This window comes from Chelonoidis abingdonii, chromosome 3 (assembly GCF_003597395.2).
Source record: "Chelonoidis abingdonii isolate Lonesome George chromosome 3, CheloAbing_2.0, whole genome shotgun sequence".
NCBI lineage: Eukaryota > Metazoa > Chordata > Testudines > Testudinidae > Chelonoidis > Chelonoidis abingdonii.
The window spans coordinates 117,630,082-117,651,415 of record NC_133771.1 but is presented as its reverse complement, the minus strand read 5'-3'; the positions used below and the strand labels follow the sequence as shown (position 1 = coordinate 117,651,415).

The following is a 21,334-nucleotide window of genomic DNA, read 5'->3' as shown; positions in this document are numbered from 1 at the left end:
CAAGGGGAGTAGTGGGGGAAAAAGATCTATCTGGCTTTAAGACTAAGCTTGATAAGTTTATGGAGAGGATGGTATGATGGGATAGCCTAATTTTGGCAATTAATCTTTGATCAGCAGCAGGTAAGTATGCCCAGTGGTCTGTGATGGGATGGGATCTGAGTTACTACAGAGAATTCTTTCCTGGGTGCTGGCTGGTGAGTCTTGTCCACATGCTCAGGGTTTAACTGATCGCCATATTTGGGGATCGGGAAGGAATTTTCCTCCAGAGCAGACTGGCAGAGGCCCTGGAGGTTTTTCCCCTTCCTCTGCAGTGTGGGGCACAGGTCACTTGCTGGAGGATTCTCTGCAGCTTGAAGTCTTCAAACCACAATTTGAGGACTTCAGTAACTCAGACATAGGTTAGGGGCTTGTTACAGGAGTGGATGGGTGAGATTCTGTGGCCTGCATTGCGCAGGTGGTCAGAATAGATGATCAGAATGGTACCTTCTGACCTTAAAGTCTATAAGTCTATGACAGGGTAATAAGCCCTGTGGGTAGCTGTAGCAGTAGCTGTGATAGGTCTCAACTTTCATAAGGCTTTCGATACTGTCTCTCATGACCTCATTAAAAAAACAAGGGAAATATAGCCTAGGTGAACCTATTATAAGATGGATACACTACTGGTCGGAAAACTGTACTCAGAGTAATTATCAAAGACTCACAGTCAAGCTGGAAGGACATATCCAGTTGGGTCCTGCAGAGATCTGTCCTGGGTCCAGTTCTATTTAATAACTTCATAAGGGATTTGGATACTGGCACAGAGGGTACACTTATAAAGTCTGCAGATAATACCCAGCTGGGGGGGCTGCAAGCGCTTAGAGGACAGGATTAGAAGTCAAAATGAGCTTGGCAAATTGAAGTGGTCTGAAATAAACACAGTAGAATGAAATTCAATAAGGACAAATGCAAAGCACTACACTTACAATGGAATAATCAATTGCACAAATAGAAAAATGGGAAATGATCGCCTAGGAAGACATATTGCAGAAGAAGATCTGGTGGTTATAGTGAATCACAAACTAAATACAAGTTAATGTAATACTGTTGCCACCCACTCAAAAAAAAAAAAAAAAAAGAGCAAACATTCTGCGATGTATTAGTAGGAGTGCTGTAAGCAAGAATTAATTCTTCGACTCTACTCAGCACTGATAAGGTCTCAACTCCAATAGCGTGTACAGTTCTGGGCACCACACTTTGGGAAAGATATGGACAAATTGGGGAGAAAATTCAGAGGAGAGCAACAAAAATTAAAGGTATAGAAAACATGACCTAGAAGGAAAGATTGAACAAGTGGGTTTGTTTAGTGTGAAGAAGTGAAGACTGATGGAGGACATGATAAAAGTCTTCAGGTACATAAAAGGTTGTTATAAAGAGGAGAGTGAAAACTTGTTCTCCTTATCCACTGAGGACAGGACAAGAAGTAATGGGCTTAAATTGCAGCAATGGAGCTTTAGGTTACCATTAGACATTAGGAAAAACTACCCTTATAGTTAGGAAGTTAAGTACTGGAACAAGTTATCTAGGGAGACAGTGGAATCTCAGTCATTGGAGGTTATTAAGAACAGGTTAGGGATGGTCTAGATACTACTAAGTCCCACCTCAGTGCAGATGACTGGGCTATATGACTTATGAAGGTCCCCTCCAGTCTATTTTTATATCTTTCTCTTGCTACCTTCCCTTCTTATCCCATGACTTCTTTTGAAGTACATGTGAAAACAAAAAGACATACTCAAAAGTCATGGAACTAACAAGGTTACTCGCCCTCACTCTGCTTTTACCTGGCATCACCTTCTCCCATTATCATTTGTTTAAAACAGTGGCATTTAACATGCGTCCCTAAAAGGCAACTATATTGAGCAAAAAATTTAGTTCTATTACGAATTGAAAATGTGTTCCCTGAACCATGTCCTACAATTTTTAAGCTGACTTGTTTGAATCAGCCCTGTGACTACAGGCTAGGGGTGGGGCACTGCCCTCCACTGCTGCTCTTATAGTCCCCATTCACCCAAAGTGAATAAGAAGTGCTCTGAGCAGAGGCGGTCCCTTCTCTGCTGCATCTGCTCAAGAGCTGCCATTGCAGGCTACTTGCTGCATTTCAAGTAAGGGAGAAGAAAGCAGGACTGCTCCATTGTCTACTTTCCTGCCAACCTGTGGGAGATACAGCAAAGAATGGCTCCCCTCCTCAATTCAGCTACCCAGGGCTGCCCGAGCTGGGGCAGAAGAGGTGCAGAAGAGAAGTGGAGAACCAACTAAACTATAGCTGCCTCATTCTCTGCCCCAGTCCGACCACAGGTTAAAACAGCCTGGGGGCTGCTGTAACTTGCATTAGGTCACTTGTTCCCAAGAGACCATACACCAGGTAAATGCCAGTCAGCATAACAGTCAGTCAAGGGTATGGAGAGGTGTGATCCCTGTGATAGTGTGCCAACAAAAGTGCCTAATGTAGCTGGTTTCACTTCCAGGACTGGTTTTACTACACTAATACAAAGTGTAGCTTTGCTAGTATAGCTGTATTCATCCCAGGAGGGCTTTGCCTACACTACTATAGTGCTCCTAACAGAGATAGCAGGAGCACAGCAAGCTCCCACTACTTGCTCCCTAACATACCCTCTGCACCAGAGGCTGTGGAAAGGGAAGTGTAGAAGCCAACTACACTGGCTCAACACCTACTGGAGACTCGCCATGCCAGGGGAATCATCAACAGAAGACATATGGGTAGTTTCAGGAAAGAGAATTTGCCCCAAAATATTTAATTATGCTAAAGGCCAGATTATTCCCCGCAAGCTGTCCGACCTGTGGGCAGTCAAAAAGCTCACCAAAGCTAGTCAACATTGTGACCAGTGCTTAGAATGGACCACCGACAATGCTACATTCAGGGCAGACTGCAAGAAAAAGGGTAAACACAACCCAAAATCTGGTGGCTTATTCTATAATTAGATTCACCAAACCAGTAACAAGGGAGCTTCTGTAGCAGCACACTTGTTAACAAGAAGCTAAAATACAGTCTCCTTTAGGCATTCCAGCCCCTGGTTCCCATCCAGACAAACTGGTCTTATATGATGAGAGGTTACTGAAAACCCAATTCACCACACGAGGTTCTATCAATCCCTAAGGTTCAGACACTCACTCCCAGGACAATATCAGGCTGTCAGCCAATATTTAGTTAATTAACTAAAGATTTCATTATTAAGAAGAAAAAGAAGAGTTATTAAATGGTTAAAATAATCACATACATTATAAAGGACTGCCAAGTCCTTAGATGAGAATTGTAGCATTGATGGTGAGTGTGCTGATTTGCATAGAAGTCTCTCTGGACGCATTCCAAAGAGTAGACTTCAAATGACAGCTTAGATGTAGAGTACCTTAGAGTCTTTCTATGCATTTTCCAGGGTATTCCAAGTAACTACTTGGAAGATCTCAGCTCCACAGCTTAAACTTTCCCTGTTTAAAAGTTCAGCAAACTAGAGATGGCAGCATCAGGCCTGAGATTTCTCTTTTATAGCTGAAACAAGCGGTCAAGTGTTTTGAACACAGCATTCGACTGCAGATCTTTCTTGAGCCACACCGACCCATCCTTTGAAGTTAAAATTCTATTTTCTGTGCACAGACAAGTAATCTAGTTACACTGATTTACATAAGGCCACTGCCGGTCATTCATTACAACAGGGATAGAGAAAATGAAGACAACATAGATATTATTAGTTTCCTGCAATATCTCATATCTTTGATCTTAAGGTTAACTTTATACAGTAGCATACATAATGTAAAGGCAATTAAGACATGAATGGGACTTAATATCTACAATCTAGTTTGATTACATTGGTAGACTTCTAACAGGATATAAATAAAAAGACAAATACACTTCATAATTATTCTTATCGATACAAAGTGAATGGGTTTGAGATTGTTAGGCTAATTAATTTTCTTTAATATGCACACAAGTGAATTATCCTGATTACAATTGCAATGCCGCTTATTAAATTATGGTTAGTTGGTTTGCCATGTCACAAACATAACCATCTTCCATTCAGGCTAAATGCCTCTTTGTTTATCAACAGCTGAAACAATGGAAGCTACTGCCCCAACAGATCAGCACAGCTAGACAGGAGTAGAAGTTGAACCATGCAGTCTGAGGGGTCTCCTCTGGGGTCTAAATGCAAACACAAAGGGGGTGGGAATTATTGAGTGGAGGTGTGAGAAAGTTAGAACTCAGAAGAAGAAAGAAGACAGCAGGAAAACCAAAAGACAGCCAGAAAAACACTAGTAACATGGTCTTGAGAGAAAGCCAATAGAACTTTTTGGAAAAAGGCTTAGAATTATGAGCAAAGAAATTGCCACATCTTTGTTTCCTACTATGTTCAGGAAAACAGACTGTGTGTACACTTTTTGTAAATAAACAGGATTGCAAAGAGCTATCTGACTCATCAGTTTCTTCCCCTGCAGGAAAAAAGACACTGAATTTTGGCTCACTGAGCAAGCTAAGAAAGGGTAAAATTGTGGCCCTTTGTGTTTTGAAATATGTTCTGCCTTCAGGATGAAACAGGTGGACATCACTGACTTAGAATGGAAACTGTTTGGGGCAGCAATGTTTTCTTATATATTGTTTATAATGCCTAGCACATTGGGACCTCTAGGTTTTATTGCAAAATTAGTAATTGATTTAGGGAACAGGAGGTCTAAAGAAAACAAAGATGTTTAATCACATGGCGGTGAGACAGAGGGAACAGGCAGTTAAACAGTTAAAAAGGATTAAAAGTTAACACAACCGAAGCAAAACCAATATAAAAAAAAAAAAATTAGAGAAAAAAGACCAAAAGTAGACAAAAACATCGAAAAGCTAAGCATGATCCTGTGTTCTCTCACAGTGCTGAGGATGTATGAAGAGTCTGAACTTCTGCCCAGGATGATCAAAAGAAAGCTACAGCCAAGACCAGCAGCACACTGCATGGGCAGCAAATCTGTCCAGTGCTGCTATACCTTGCCAGCCTATCAACTTCTCTAGCACTCTGTATTGGGTTACTCTAAAGCAGAAACCTCTCAGTCAGGAACTGCTTCTTGGTCCAAATTCTCTATTGTAGAAAGCCTAATGTGCATGCTGCTCTAGTTCTTCCTTGGGGACCATCTCTGCCCTCGGTAGTCACAGCTACAGCTCTCTCTCTGCTCTGGATACCTTAGCCCCTTTTAAATGGACAACATTAAGGGAGTAGCTCTTCTTGAGGTTCAAAGCCCTCTCCTCATGCACAAGATAGTTCCTTCCTCGGCTCTGGGCCTCCCACTTCTTCCTCAACCCCAGCAGTTACCTAAGTTTCCTTCTCAGTCCAAGAAAGAGGTGGCGACTGGGTAAGGATAGTTGCCCCAACAACCAATCAAAGAGTTGCCATGGCAGACTAGTCTAACTAAGCATATGTACACCTACACATGGGACTAGTTATGGGAGAATGATCTAGTGTGAGAACACAAAAAAAAGAGTATGTGGGGGAGAGAAAAAAAAAAAGACAAAACAAAGAAAAACAGAACTAAATAAAGTTAATACAAAATCCCAGAGGAGCCAGAGACATATACGGGATATGTCTAGACTGCAATAAAAAAAAAAAAAAACTTGAGGCACTGAGCCTCAGAGCTAGGGTCAACTGACTCAGGCTTCCAGAGTTTGGGCTACAAGTTAAAAATTACAGTGTAGACATTCTGGCTCAGATTGGAACCAGGGCTTTGAGACCTCCACATCTTGCAGGGTTTCAGAGCCCAGGCTCCAGCCCAAGAGTCTACTCTGCAATTTTTAGACTTGCAACCCAAGCCTGTGTCAGGTGACATGGGCCAGCCAGGGCCGTGCTGTTGATCTTTTATTGCAGCGTAGTCGTACTCACAGTGACTTAATGTAGAGCAGACTAGCATGCTATAGATTTACACTCTGGCTTGGTAAAGAGTCAGACCATGTCTACACTACAGGAGCGCTATCCCAGCATAACTATGCTGCTGTAACCCTGAAGTGTAGATTAGATCCCATTGCTATAGGAACACTCCCTCCCTGAAAAACAGTAGTTAGACTGAAACACATTCTTCCATTGACATAGCTATACCTACAGCAAAGATTAGGTCAGCATAACAGCTGCACTCAGGGGTACGGATTTTTATTTTTTAAAAACACCCCCGAGCACTATAACTATGTCAATTTAAGTTTTCAGTGTTGACCAGACCCCAGTCTCCATGTGGACAACCCCAGAGAGAAAAAGGTAGGCCTCAGGGCAAGAAAGATTATAAGCAAGAGCACAGGAGAGGATATAGTGTGCTACCACTGGGAACAGATGCAATGAGCCTTGTTTCTGTATCACATGAATCCTGAGTGTAGCCCTATGTCTTTATATACAGAAATACACACAGGTATTTTCCCAACTCACGAATGGGATTGTCTTTAAGACAAAAATTAGCTCCAGTGAGGGGTAAATCGCTTCAAAAATACTATCAGTTCTCAGGTGTTTACATACCACCACATGTGGATGTGCGGACTACAGCCAGTCTAGTTACACTGGAAGTACTAAAACAAATAGCCAAAAAAAGGGAAAATCTTGATATGTTTCCCTCAAGAAGCTTTAGAATCTCCTGCCCTCTTTTGAAAATACTGAAGGTGAAGAGAGTGCCAACTCCCATCCTCCAAAAAACTGAAAAGAAAACCTTAAACCAGAATTAGGATAAGATTACACTCATTTTTGCCAGTGACTTAAGATAGAATTTGACCCATAAGGCAAGAAGTTCAATTGAACCATTCAGCCCCAATCAATCAAATTTTGTTATAAATACTTGGGCTCAAAATTGAGCTATCTGCGATTTTCAGGGAAGGCACTCATCTTTTCTCCTCTCCACATCTTCCACATGAGAACACATTCTTCTGTTAAAAAGGACCAGAAAGTGGTATTTCAGAAGATAGCATACTTGCTTGTAAATGGTACTTCAATCCAGAAAATATAAGGCAAGTAAATAAGAAGCGGGCAGCATTATCTCCCACAAATGTAAAGAAACTTGTTTCTCTTAGCAATTGGCTGAACAAGGAGGAGGACTAAGTGGACTTGTAGGTGCTAAAGTTTTACATTGTTTTGTTATGGAGTGCAGTTACGTAACAAAAAAAATCTACATTTGTAAGCTGCATTTTCAAGATAAAGAGATTGCACTACAATACTTGTATGAGGTGAACTGAAACACTTGTCATTTTTACAGTGCAAATATTTGTAATCAAAAGTAACATAAAGTGAGTACTGCACACTTTGTATTCTGTGTTGTAATTGAAATCAAATATTTGAAAATGTAGACAAACACCCAAAAATATTTATTAAATTTCAACTGGTATTCTATTGTTTAACAATGCAATTAAAACTGCGATTAATCGCAATTAATGTTCTTTTTCTTTTTCTAGGTAACCACGTGAGTTAACTGCGATTAATCAACAGCCCTAATAACTAGCCATGTCAAAATTTGAATTGTCATAACTACATTCTAGAGAGTTAATACCCTATTGTGATGAACATGAGCAGTTCACATGTCTCTTGAAGCTACTGTTACATGCTGTTTACAAGCCCAGGAAGACAATTATGCTTCAATTTATACTCCTCCCATTTGGAAGGTTCTCTTTGCAACATGGGTTAAAAACAATTTCAAATGCAACTTTTGATTCTAGAGCACAATTCTGTGGTAAGGGATGGATTCTACAGTCATGTAATCATGGAATACATGTGGCCCTATGCATCTGACCTTTTCAACAAAACCTCTCTCAAGTAATAACTTCTTACCAAAAAAGGAGGGGAAAAAACCTCAACACACACACAATTCAGAATAATGAGATGGTTAAACCGCCTCTTTCCCTCACCCCAAAAAAACCCACTACAACTTCTGGAATTTGTGTTTTCTAAATAATTAAGTTTGATGCATAATAGATATCATGCAAGGTAATAGGCATCTGATAAATACCTCAAAATAGACATGGTGATTAACATTTGTAAAATAATTTGAAGTTTCCAATGATTTTCATCAAAGTACAATTCACAACTGTGAAAGTCTAGCTATTTGTTACACTCTCTAGTTTACACAAAAAAGTTTCAATTTTTTGATTCTAGTCACAGCTATGGCAAGGCACCAGATGTTTCCAGGAAACTAAACACACAAAGCTAAAAACTTCATTTTTATGATAAAATATGGGGCAGTTCTCAACAATTTCATGAGACAAGTAAAGTTGGAGGTCTGGATATTTTCTTTTCAACTGAAAACACAGACACAGGATACTATCATGTAACAAAGCCAAAAGATCCTAAGTTAACAGACTCTGTCCAACTTTTAGAAGAGCAGAGGACCAATTTTATGCAGATAAAGCGGTACAGTATTATACTTTACCTTGCATTTGAGAAGGATTCAAATTTTCACCCATTCCAATTTTTTAATGCTTTCCCTGCAAAAATACTAAAATGTGGGTTATGGGCAGGGCTCATTTAAAAATGCAGATGTGGACTTTTTCCACAGAAACTGGCAGGAACAAAGGTATGAATAAAACTGTGCTTATGTTATAATTTCATGATAAGAGAAGATTTTCTTCTCTTTTCTGGAACAAATGATAAAAGGAAAAAGTTTATCATTCCTTTTAATACAAAGCTTTTTGATAAATTAGGTAGAAATAAGGGGATCAAGGATAAATCCCTATTTATGACAAAATCCTCAGTGTAAGCAAGTATACAATCCTTAAGTTCAAAAGGCACAATTAAAGCGGCAATGCTATACTTCTACCAAACTAAAAAAAAAAGTGCACTAGTCAGAAATGATAGAAAAAATGCAGAAAGATTAGCGTGTTGGAAAATATAAAATTATAGAAGTTTACATATCATACTGTTAACACTGCTGACTTAAAAGAGCATTTTACCACACTCATTAGCATGACAACCTAAAGCAATATCTTGCCTCCATCACTAATAGGGAGCATCACTGGGGACCCCAAGACAGAAAACTGAAATATTGTTTTGTTATTTCTTTGGGATTCCCAACAGACTTCAAACCAGAAAACTAGTTTTACAGTAATTCACGCTAGCATACTCCTTCTGTCTACTTTTCTGGCTAAATAACTGTTTCAGTGTGAGAACTATATTCTGTGAAGAAATGTTGCAGATTTCAGGATATCATTTGTGTTGGCAAGCACTTTCTGCTCATTGCTGGTGAGTAGAAAACACATTCCGCAGAGTTGCCACTGGATCTGCATTGAAGAAAACACAAGCTACAGTTTGTATTGGTCTGCTGGCCAATTTCAACAGGAAGGAAGCTTACAGCCCTCATCATCTCTGCTAGTACCATTATACGTTAATTTGACTTCAAGATACTGCAGGTTATAGGGAATTTCCTTGAAATTAAAAGTCGAAGTAAAAATTTAAGTATAATCTTGTTGCAATTGTAATACAGCCAATTACTCTGCCAGGAAACAGCTGAAGTCAAATTTTAGAATCCAGATAAAGCTTGATTAACCTTAAACATATCCATGTGACAGAGTGTGCAGTTCTAAAAGGTATTTATACATATTTAGACACCTGCATTAGGTATGTGTGACAAAAATCCACTTAATACCTGCTAACCTAAAGTCTAAACCTACTAGACAGTATGGATACCTGTGCACAAAGACAATCCCTATCCAGTGACTTAAAGAACATACTAGTTGTACACTTTGTATTCTATACTTAGTTTTAACATGTTAATCAACAATCTACTTCATATTTTTTCAAAGTTAAACTCAATATAGTTGATCAAATAGCACTTTTTTTATTCATTGAATTTGATCAGTATCTTGTAATTAACTCAAATATTATGTAACCATCTGAAGAGCTGGATGAATACTGTAAAAAGCATTTCAATAGTAATGACATTGAAATACCTTTGCAAACACTCTTCACGTAGTCCCACTTATTACATCTCTTGCTTTAACTGTCGTTTCCTCTCTCTAAAAAAAGGTATTTCTATCTACAAACTGTACTTCTATTTTCTAACTCATCCTACAAATCTTTCCTTCTCTCTTGTTCCAGTCTACTCATTTGCTAATGTCCTGAAATTCGCTAATGTCCTACCAAGCAAGCTAGAGACCCATGGTGAAATCCTAGCCTCACTGAAGCAAATTACAAAACCCCCACGGATTTCAATGGGGCAGCATTTTACCCCGAAATGGAAGGTTGGGCACCAACATTCAAGAATAATGCCTTACAAAAAGCCAGTCATCCTCTCTTGCTGGGAAAGGGAAGAACGCTAAGATCCTACAGGGTACAGTCCGCGAATCCTATATGTGAAACACACACAGTGATACATTTGAAACACCTCAGCCATCTCCAGTCCCTAAAAAGTGCCCTATTTCCATCCTTAACTGCAGTGTGACCTGGCAGCTACTGGGGTTTGTATCATTCTTTACTACTTTACTTTCCTTCAACTTTCTGGCTGATGCCAGAGGAGTGTCTCCTCACCTAGCCTCTTCTCCCAGTGAACAGCTTCCATGTCTGCCCATTGTACAGTTTAGAAGTCCATGTAAATCAACAGCAGCGCAAAACTTATCAGTTTAAGTGTTGCCCATTAGTGCTTTGAAACTGACCAATTTTGTTATTATTACACTCTTGTAGTATGGCAAAGCACATTGGAGCAGAGGCACATTAGACTTCTGCAAACTTAGATGGCATAACTTTGGTTCACACTCGGTAGGTTATCTTTGTAACCAGAAAGGAATAAAAACTTTATTTTATATGAAACCTTATATTCTGCAGAAGTTGATGGCAGAAAACTGGAAAAGCTTCCTATTCAGCCTAAGTGAAGAGATTTTTTCAAGCCATATATCAGATGCAGTCATGATGTGCCTGACAAGAGCATCTATTTACTAATCTGCTGAATCTCTCTGCAGCAGGCATTGAGTTACAGGAACCTGCTTAAAAAGCCATACCTCCTGAAAAAAAAGTTATACAGAGTCCATAAATTAAACCTTTTTTGGCGGGGGGGGGGGGAAGCTAACCCAATGCTTCTTTTCTAAGACAGACAGCATCTCAGACCTGTTTCAATGAAAAGCTGCTGCAACAATAGTTGACAAATTCCTAAGAAGCAGCAACAAATTGAAAAAAAATCAAGAGGGCCCTAAATAGGCAATATTTTACTCAAATGTGTGACAAAAATATTGCTTTTTTCCTTTACAATATTTCTGTCACTTTCAAAGGTGAATGAATAAGCAAGAAGGCAGTTTAGCTAATGTTCCAGAATTCCTATGAACAGTAGTTAAAGCAGAGCAAAGCAGCAAGGGAAGCTCACCAGTTTTGGTGGACTTGGTGACAGGTCTCAAAGTAATGTTATGATGTGGCACTGCATCATCTTGTGGTGATGTGTTGCACTATGGGAAAGAGAAAGGGAAAAAGATGTAGCTGAAAGGAGTTCCAACAAACGGCCAAGCAAGAAAAACTGCATGCAATTGTGCACGTACGCATCCTGCTGTGGAGGAAGGGGAACACATCCCTGATGCTTCACACATCAATTCTTATAAATGCCATAATTTCAATTTGGCAGGGATGGAGAACAGAAATTGCTACAAAAACAAATAAAAATGGAGGCTTTGAGCACCTTTTCCCTCCAATTTTTTAAAAGATATAATTGGCTGCATTTTAGAAAATGTTACGATAGTTCAAAAGAGACACTTTATGAACACAAAAAAGTTATCTAGTATTTGTCCGTAACTTGTCAGAGGCAAGTTAGAGGCTAGTAAAGCAACCAAAGACACTGAAAAGCAGGCTCATGGCAGTTATTTTCCCATCCTAGCCACAGAAATACTGGAGACTGTGCATCTCTCCCTAACTCTCTGCCACACACACCCATGCACTCTCCACATTTATACAGAGTATTTTTATTGCAACATTTCAGCACCAAGCTCCAATAATTTTAAAACGTACTATTTTGTGTCTACTAAACTTTCTGTACATCATCTTCCTTTCCTCTCTCCACTGTTTTCCTTATCTCCTCTTCTGGTTTGTTTTTTTAGCTGGATTTCCCTAAAATTCACTCCTCCATCATCACTAGGCCCCTCCAAGATTCTGTTTTAATCCTATATCAAATGTGGGCGAACTACAGCCCGCAGGACTGCCCTGCCCGGTCCCTGAGCTCCTGGCCTGAGAGTCTAGTCCCCAGCCCCTCTCCCACTATTCCTGCTCCTCCACAGCCACCCTGCAGCACGGGCCACGCTCTGGCCCCCCCACTCCCGCTGGGTAGCATGAGGAGTCCAGCTGGCTCTGGCCAGGGGTCATGGCTGTGAGCTCCTCCTGCTGGTAAGGGGGCGGGCGGTGTTGGGGGCAGTCAGGGAGGAGGGGTCGGATGGGGCAGAGGTTCGGGGGGGGAGAGGTCAGGGGATGGGGAACAGGGAGGGTTGCGAATGGGAGTCCGGGGGGGGGGGCTGTCAGGGGGCAGGGATGTGGATAGGGGTTGGGAGAGCAGTCAGGGGATAGGGGGCAGGTGTCCCGGGAGGGGGAAGTCAGGGGATAAGGAGAAGGGGGGGTTGGATGGGTTGGGGGTTCTGAGGTGGCCAGTCAAGTGGTTGGAAGGGGCAGATAGGGGGCAGGAGCCAGGCTGTTTGAGTAGACACAGCCTTCCCTACCCAGCTCTCCATACAGTTGCGCAATCCCAACATGGCTCTTGGGCCAAAAAGTTTGCCCACCCCTGTCCTATATCCTTGTTCCCACGTAAACCTGAGTTCTTTTACCTCACCAAAATTTACTTAAACCCATATCTACTTCACTACAGGACACTGAAGGGAGAGGGAGATAGGCTGCTACAGGAATCCTGGAATCGTTCCCCTCTGGAGTGTGGAGAGAGGAAGAGAACTGCTGGAGGATTTGGTGTCTGCTCTTCTAGCCTCTCTTCCTCTTGGACCTGTTAATGGAAAGAACTTTTGTAGGAGAGACAGATTAGGGACTTCATCTCTGATCAGCTGATGCTGCTGTTCCACCTACTGGGAAGAAGGCTTGAAGGACCAGAAATTTCCCAGGCAGACAATAGCAATTCCTCTTGCTCACAATTCAGATTCCTCTGCTTGGCAAGTCCTCACCTCACCAGCCACTAAGAAAGGGGAACCCTGAGAAAAATGCACTCCCTCGAGCCTGAGAAATGAAGCCAAAGTCTGCTGTTTACAAAGAAGTAACTGTGTTCCACCACAGTTCCTGCCTCCCCCCCCCCCCCCGACTTTAAACCCTGCCTCTCAGATAACAGTACAGTTTAACCAAGTTTAAAATTTGCTGGTCAGTCAAGTTCTTAATTCAACCCAGGGCTTCTCAGTGACAGGTCACAGGAGAGCAGCTCAAGATTCACCACCTTTTGGTCAACCTTTATTTCTATTCTAAAGCCCTATCTACACATGGAACAACATTAAACGCAACCAGACTCCAACACTGTAAAGTTATAGACAACATTGCTCAGCATGATTACATGGCAGCAATGTGTCAAGACAGTGCTGAAAACTGTTACCAGAGAGCCAGCTGCATTACAGCTACCAATGCTATTAACAGTGCTGTGAACAGGAATTAGTAATGCTTTTTTTTGGAAAATTCCCTGGGTAGATATGGCTTAAGGTCACTGGAAAACTAATGATATTTAGTCATTACAACAGTTGAAAGCTTAGTAGCCAAGTAGGGTGACTGTTTAAAATCCACTTTTTAGTCTGAAGTCTGTTTACCCTCAACACCCAATAAATACTTTGGATAAAGAATGATGTTGGATAAAGAAGACTGTATGCCTTTTGGAGGCAGAGACTTGTTTATTATATGTTTGTATAGTGCCTAGCACAATGGGGCTCCATCCTAGTCAAGGCCTCTGGCTGATTGCAAATTATACCAAATAATTTCCACAATGTCATTTAGCATGACAGCTCAAAACACATCTTCAGAGACCCACAAGCCCTTCCCTTGTTTTGCTGAAGGCCAAATTCGACATCCCTTAAACTTCTAAAGTAAAACAAAAAGTAGAACAAATATGTAGGAAGAGACAAGCACCAAAATACTGATTTGGGGCATCTTCTTATGACAATGTTGAAAACAATGATTTCAGATAGATAATTTTTCAAAAATACCTCTAACTAGCATCCTGTCAACTTAATCTATCAGGGAAGTTAAAACTGATTCACATGCAAAAGCCTCATCTACACTAGGAGTCCCATTAGTGCTAATATTGGTGGGGGAATTCACTGAGAATCCTAATGGAAGTATAGCCGAAGGCATACTACACGCTGGGCTTGAAAAAATAACCCATTTTCCCAATTCAGGGGAAGTTAAAAGTTGGAGCAGGTGAGCGAACTGAATGAGGCCAGCAAACAAAGCCTTTGCCACTCCTAGCTTCTTCCCCCTACAGGAAGAGGGCAAGCATGGGATTAGGGCTCCATAGGGGCTCCTACTGCTCCTTTAAAAGGAAGGAAGAGCATGAAAGAACATTCCAGGGGCCAGTCCCATTTGCTTAAGATGGAAGTAGGAGAGCAGAATGGTTGGAACCCACTGCCCTTTCATCAGAAAGAGGAAATCAAGGGCCATTGCTGTTTTAACTGGAAAGTAAGAGGGGGAAGAACCAGGAATGGGGAGAAAGGGAGAGAGAGATGTGCATGAGCTGGATGAAGGTGCATAAAGGTATAGAGATGTGAATGTGAGGGGAAATGTGCAACAGAGGATGAGATAGAGAAGATAAATTAGAATTGTGAGACAGAACATACAAAGTTTGGGGAAAGAGAAAGGAATACAATATAGAAAAAAGAACGAACAAGATAGAGAGAAAAGGAAAAATGAGGTAACACTATACTCAAAATATTACATAACTTATAGTAGGAGAGAGTGTGGAATGAAGCCAGAAAAAAGTATAAGAAGAGCACAAGAGGCAGAGAGTTACTTAAAAAAAAAAAAAAAAAAAGCTTATTAAACAGAATTTTGATTGCCAAATGATACAGTTACATACAACGCACAATTGTTTTATTCCTTTGCATTGCCTGAGCATATTTTGTGTTTTGTTTTCCAGTGGGAGTGGCAATGCACTTTTTCCACCTGGACTTGGTTGTTGAGCTAGTGTTAGGGAAATTTTTCAAACCCTGGTCTTGTGACCCTGTAGAAGGCTTTTTTAAACAAACAAATAAACAAAAAACAACTTTCAGGAAAACAAGAGTCATTCATCAGGATGAGCGCATTTAACTGGTCACAGCTCATGAAGCGGCAGATTGATAACAAAACTTCTTCAAAAATATTTACTCTGATCAGAAAAAGTGTGGTATTTCCTTTTGAATTATTCTTCTGAAAAGATCACTCTTCCTAATAATTAGAGGCTGCAGGTTGTGTTTAAGCTGTTAGTTACTATAGGGTGTAGTTTTCATATCCCATTCAATTTTTCTTTAAGTTGTTAAAAAGAAGTTTTCAAAAGGTACAATATACCTTTTTAAGAACATACCAATAGGAGACTGGGGGTAAGTCAGCTAAATAATTACAAACTATGCAACAGGAGGTTTATACACTAGACTCTTACAAGAAAAGCATTCACCACTGGAACCTATCAACGTGTAGGACAGGGAAGACTGACAGAGGGGAAAAGTGTTGGTTCACTATACCAACCCATAAACTGCTCTCACCAATAGCAAATGAATTTTTTGAGTCCCCACTTGAGAGCCGCTCTCTCAGATCTCTCCCTTGTATGACTGAGCACACAGGCCATGTACATTTTTTTTTCTTGACCTTGAAGACTAGATTTATACTACACATCTCTCATTTCTTCATTGAAAAATGTAGAGTGACAATGGTGAAAGCATTTTTCCCACCAGGGAGCAACATCCACTAACAGTAGATACTTTGATACTTGCTAAGGCAAACTTGATAGCATCTGCCAACAAGTTCTTGCCCACTGCTTTCTCCTATTACTTACATTTACAGATAGAAACATTTTAAACAAAATTAGAAGTTTTCATGATTCACTACAGTTCCAATTTTGTCCCATTATTCAAAAGTACACAAACTGATATTTTATTTGAGCTTTAGTAAAGTGGTGAGTTAAAGCTTATAGTAGAACCTGGAGTTGAAATCAAGCTGCTAACCCAAGTTAAAAGCCAAGTTGCTATGTCTTCACTGCTATTTTAACCTGAGTTATAGTTAACTTGAGTTGAAAACATCTTTTCTGCAGTGAAAACATACCAAACCCTAAATCAGGGGTAGGCAACCTATGGCATGGGTGCCAAAGGCAGCACACGAGCTGATTTTCAGTGGCACTCACACTGCCTGGGGCCTGGCCACCGGTCCGGGAGGCTCTGTATTTTAATTTAATTTTAAATGAAGCTTCTTAAACATTTAAAAAACTTTATTTACTTTACATACAAGAATAGTTTAGTTATATATTATAGACTTACAGAAAGAGACCTCCTAAAAACATTAATGTATTACTAGCCCGCGAAACCTTAAATTAGAGTGAATAAATGAAGACTCGGCACACCACTTCTGAAAGGTTGCCGACCCCTGCCCTAAAAAAAGAAGAAGTCCAGTGGCACCTTAAAGACTAACAGATTTATTTGGGCATAAGCTTTCGTGGGTAAAAAAAAACCCACTTCTTCAGATCAAGAAATGGGTTTTTTACCCACGAAAGCTTATGCCCAAATAAATCTGTTAGTCTTTAAAGTGCCATCGGACTCCTTGTTGTTTTTGTGGATACAGACTAACATGGCTACCCCCGGATACTTCAGATCTTAAGTGTTAGATTAGCAGAGCAAACATTTTGGGCAAGAGTAACAGTGGAATTGGCCCACAACTTCAGGAAATTTACTCATTACTTTTAATTTACTCAAAACTGCTCTCTCTTTTTTCTGGTTTAAAATACAACAAAAAAAATCTAATAAAAACACTTCAAAAATTATTTATGGGATGGATCCATCTGTGCCCCATGGGAACAAGAGACAGAAAAGGTATGTAAATAAATGTCAACCACTTTGCCCAATTTCACATATGAAAATTTCTACTACACCACTTGCAGAGTTTTAAGTAGTGTAACAAGAGCACTGCAGGTTCAAAGGCCACAGTTTGGTCACCTCCATCTCTCTCATGTTTGGTTGCTTATAGGATTTATCTTGTATCAATTGTTGCTCTATTTCAACTTACTATACATAAAGAATTGGCAATGGCTGGTGACCCATTTCTTAAATGAGAGAATTATTTAGGAATTGATATACAAATTTGTAACAATGATTCCAAGGACTGGTTTGAACCAGTAGTCACTTGTGAAAGACTGTCCTCCAGAACAGCAGTATAGATAAGTGATAAGTATTTTTACACTCCAACACAAAAATCCCTAATATCTGCATCCTCACTTATCAGTTTTGTACTACTATTGAAACATTTCACAAGTAATACAAAGATATTGGGAAAGCGCACACAAATCAGCTCTGGGACAAGTGCTCCAAAATGCTGCAATATTAAGCTTTTCAGCATTATACATTCATTCACTGAAAAACCTGTTTTCTGTAAAATGCTCTGCAAATAGATCAATATATTTTAAAATGCAGCTAAATGAGAAAGTTGACACTGAATTCTAAGTTTACATAAGTTTATTTCTTTGTTATTTCTATTTTTAATATACTTGGGTAGGCACTAATATTGTGTGTGATGGGGGCCATACAAGTATCTAAGCAGACAGGTATAGAAACTAGTTTGATAATTCTTGTAGTTTTCTTTTTGTAAACAATAGCTAATTGAGCAATACAGTAACTGCTTATATTTAACAGATTTTTAGAGCTCTAACCTTACTCTACCAGTTTGATACACAACTTTCTTTGAAGTGTTTTATACTAATTTCTACTCCTAAATCAAACCTCTTACATACATTAGCTACTAAGCACAGCAGAAATGCTGTCCATTCTGAAACATTCATTTTCCTGAAGTTAGACCAAGTGAAAAATTAAATTCCACAGGTTGCTACTAGGATTTCAGCAAGTTTTAAACAAAAAAACAAACAAACAAACAAAAACAAAGCACTGTTATCTCTCAGTCTTAAGTTTATTCTTATCTCAGAAGCTCTAGATCATACCTGACAGACTTATTTCTTCCAGTGTTTCCAACCATAAATGCTCATAGTATCAGAGAGGAATTTTCAACAGGGTAAAAAGCAACCTTGTTTTGAGATGTGAACTCTTATATTCTCATACACAAGTAGTTTGCCAAAAGCTTTTTAAACTTATTAGCACATAAAATATAAAAGTTAGCCAGGAATAATCTGTTGAATAAACAACAAATTTAATTCAATGGGTCTTGAAAAATGTACAAATTATCTACTAAGCTGGAAAGGAATAGGGTGCTGGGATTTCTACCAGGGTGCTCTCCCTCAACCCGGTTCAGAAACTGTATCTTTTATATCAACCTCCAGATTGTGGATGTAGTAAATTTCAAGTCCCCTCACCCTCTTTCTGACTTATCTGGCTGCTGGAAACGAAGAACATTATTCTCTTCATGTTCCCCCAGCTCCACCATAGTGTCTTTAAAAGCTGGTGTGAGAAGTGTTTCTGCTACACTACCCCTTCCTCCACCCTCTTCACTGGCATGACAGACTGTTTCTCTGCTGCTCTACCATGACCCAAGCTCCTTTGTTTTGGGTCATCCCAACAGCTTCAGTGCCTACTTCTTTTACTACTTATACATCTCCCATGAAGTAGCAGCACAGGATTGGCCCAATTCTTGGCCGTTTTCACTGCTGCTACTCAGAATCCTATGCCTAACAGAGAAAATGGACAAGAAGCAGCTCAGTTTTCATTCTGTTGCAGTTTAGGCTCCCTGCAGACTTGGGATGACAGTACTACATCAGCTTAACCTCTTTACTGGTTGTTACCAAAGGTAACAACTCTTTAAATGAAAGGTTAGATCTATGTCATCAACTTCCATAAAAGTGTAGTGCATCAAGGGAAACATCCCATTTGCCAACAGCACATAAGAAGAGACTGGATTTGTCAAGCCCCAGATTCAAAGCATTCTACAGGTGATCCAGATAAAAAAAATAAAAGCATTGAAATACACTTGCTCCTCCGTAAATTACTATTTTTGACCTTGTCTATGCTGGCGATTAACGTTGATTTCAGCAAATGGTTGCCAATGCTTAATGTACGGAGCTACGCTAGTTCCTGGATCCTGATTGCTGAAAATACAGTCAATTCCCAGGTGAGGCTTAAGTTTAGTTTATACAGCATCCAAAAGCATGATGTAGCACACTCTAATATAGCAATTCTGTATTTATTAATTCAATACCAAATATACCCACAAACTGAATTTGCTAAAAACTGTGTACAGTATATTCTTTTCAAAGCCAAGGTTTGGAAATGACAATATTACTTTATCTTGTCTATCACACAAATGGCCATACTGGGTCAGACCAAAGATCCATCTAGCCCAATATCCTGTCTTCCAACAGTGGCCAATGCCAGGTGCCCCAGAGGGAATGAGCAGAACAGGTAATTATCAAGTGATCCATCCCCTGTTGCCCAGTCTCAGCTTCTGGCAACCCTCAAGCCTCCACCTACTTTCCTAAAATGGCTAAAATGGGCATTTGACACCTTAATTCTGTTCTACAGAACACAGCTAGGACTTCTAGTAGTAATATTCGAGTAGTGCCTAGTGACATCCGTCATGTCTTAGGCATTGTAAAACTGTATGAGATGGTGGTCCCTGCCCCCAAAGAGTTTACAATCTGAATAAGATTCACTGTTTAGAATGTTACTAGATGCCTTTCAGTGAATGAAGCTCCGTATTAGTTACTTCTCAATAGTGTTTTTGGATCCTATACTAAGGCAAAAGATTAACTGTCTCAAGTAACTGTTAGAAACTCCTCTTCTTAGAAAGATTTTAAGAATGTCTTCTCAACAATTGAACTAACTTGAAAACTGGAAACCAACAGCCCACATATACTACAGATGGAAAATTAAGCCAAATCCTGCAAAGACAATACAGACAGCACATAGGAGCATCCCCCCCCCCACACGCAAATCACACCTCTGACACTGGACACAAAGCCAAACAGCAAAATATCTCAGCAAACAGACACCTGTCAGCTATTTGGCATCATCCTCTCCCCCCAACACCAAAACAAGCTCTTCTGAACGCTACTTCGTTTCCTTCTGTGGTTGAAGGCGGCAATTTCTACACCGAGATGCAGGACGGGGTCTCCCTCACCCCCTGCAGCTAGGTGCCGGGCAGGGCACGCTGGCACAGCCACATTCACACCCCCTTCGCACTCCGATGCGGGGCGGGGCAGAGCCACCCCCACCGACCCAATCCCTTCCACTTCAGGGAAAGCATCAGACTCGCCAAGGGAAATAGTTTCCATCCCTCCCCGGCTCCCCCGCCGGGCGGCAGCCCCCTGGCCGGCGGAGCGGCCGCTTAGTGCCCCTGTCTCGCACACTGCGCCGGGGGCTGCTCCCTCCACCAACATCCCCCTCCTCTGTGCAGAGGCCTCAGCTTCCCTGGCCGCTGATGTCTAGCCGGGGAGCCGGGCCAGGGGCTCGCCCGGGAGAAGCCCCTGCCCCTCGCAGGCCTGTGGGCCGAGCAGCCCCCGGGAGGGGAGCAGCCTCCAAGTCCGCCTCGGAGGGATCAGCCTTACCCTCTTCCTCCTCCTCCTCCTCCTCCTCCTCCCCCACCACGGCAGCAGCCGCCACCGCCGCCACCAGCGCCGCCACCTCCCGGCAGGGGGGACACCTCAGAGCCGCCCCGCAGCCTCCCGCCGCCGCTGGTCCGCCGCCGGGGGAAGAAGGTCCAAGCTGCCGCCGCTGTGGGCGGGAGAAGCGGGAGGCTCGGGGTGGGCGGGTGTCTGCGGGCGCCGCTCCCGTCCTCAGCTGGAACCGCTCCGGCTCCGCGTCGCTCCCGTCCCCCACCCCTCGCTGCGCTCCCAAATCAAAATAGTGTCACACAATATGGCGGCCACCAAACACCGCGAGAGCTGCCCCGAGTGCTAACGGGAGTGAGGGGCGGGGCGGAGCAGCGGTGCCTGACTGCCCGGGCAAAACAGCGTGGCGGCTTGTGTTGCGCTGGGAATAGCCCGCGCGTGAACGAGCTCGCGGGGGCGGGGCACCCCCGGACAGTCCCTTACAGGACGGAGGTAGCGCGTGGGGCTGCCAGGTCCCCCAGAGGGGAGGGCTTGAGAAAAGAGCCCCCCCGCAGTCACCCCCACGGGCCCGGGGGGCGCAGTCCCCGCCCCGCTACGGCCACGAAGCTCCTGCTCTTGGAGCGGTGTAAATACAAACCAGTGAGGCGGGACAGAGCCCCGGCATCCCTCCCCCAGCGCC

The 21,334-nt window shown here is 41.7% G+C and overlaps 1 protein-coding gene across 5 annotated transcripts in view; it reads right to left on the bottom strand.

Moving 5' to 3' along the window:
- Positions 1–20,959, bottom strand: part of TAB2 (TGF-beta activated kinase 1 (MAP3K7) binding protein 2) — a 142,855-nt gene extending 121,896 nt beyond the window's left edge. For 2 of the 5 annotated variants that reach the window (XM_032771779.2, XM_032771777.2), the window contains exons 1-2: positions 12,770–13,467; positions 11,335–11,413 (exon numbers count right to left, since the gene is read on the bottom strand). The gene's annotated coding sequence lies outside the window, so the exon portion shown is untranslated. Of the gene's footprint in view, positions 1–11,334; positions 11,414–12,769; positions 13,468–20,747 lie in introns of those variants that run through there. The other 3 variants (XM_075064034.1, XM_075064033.1, XM_032771780.2) reach the window with 3 other exon arrangements.
- Positions 20,960–21,334: the final 375 nt, after the last annotated feature.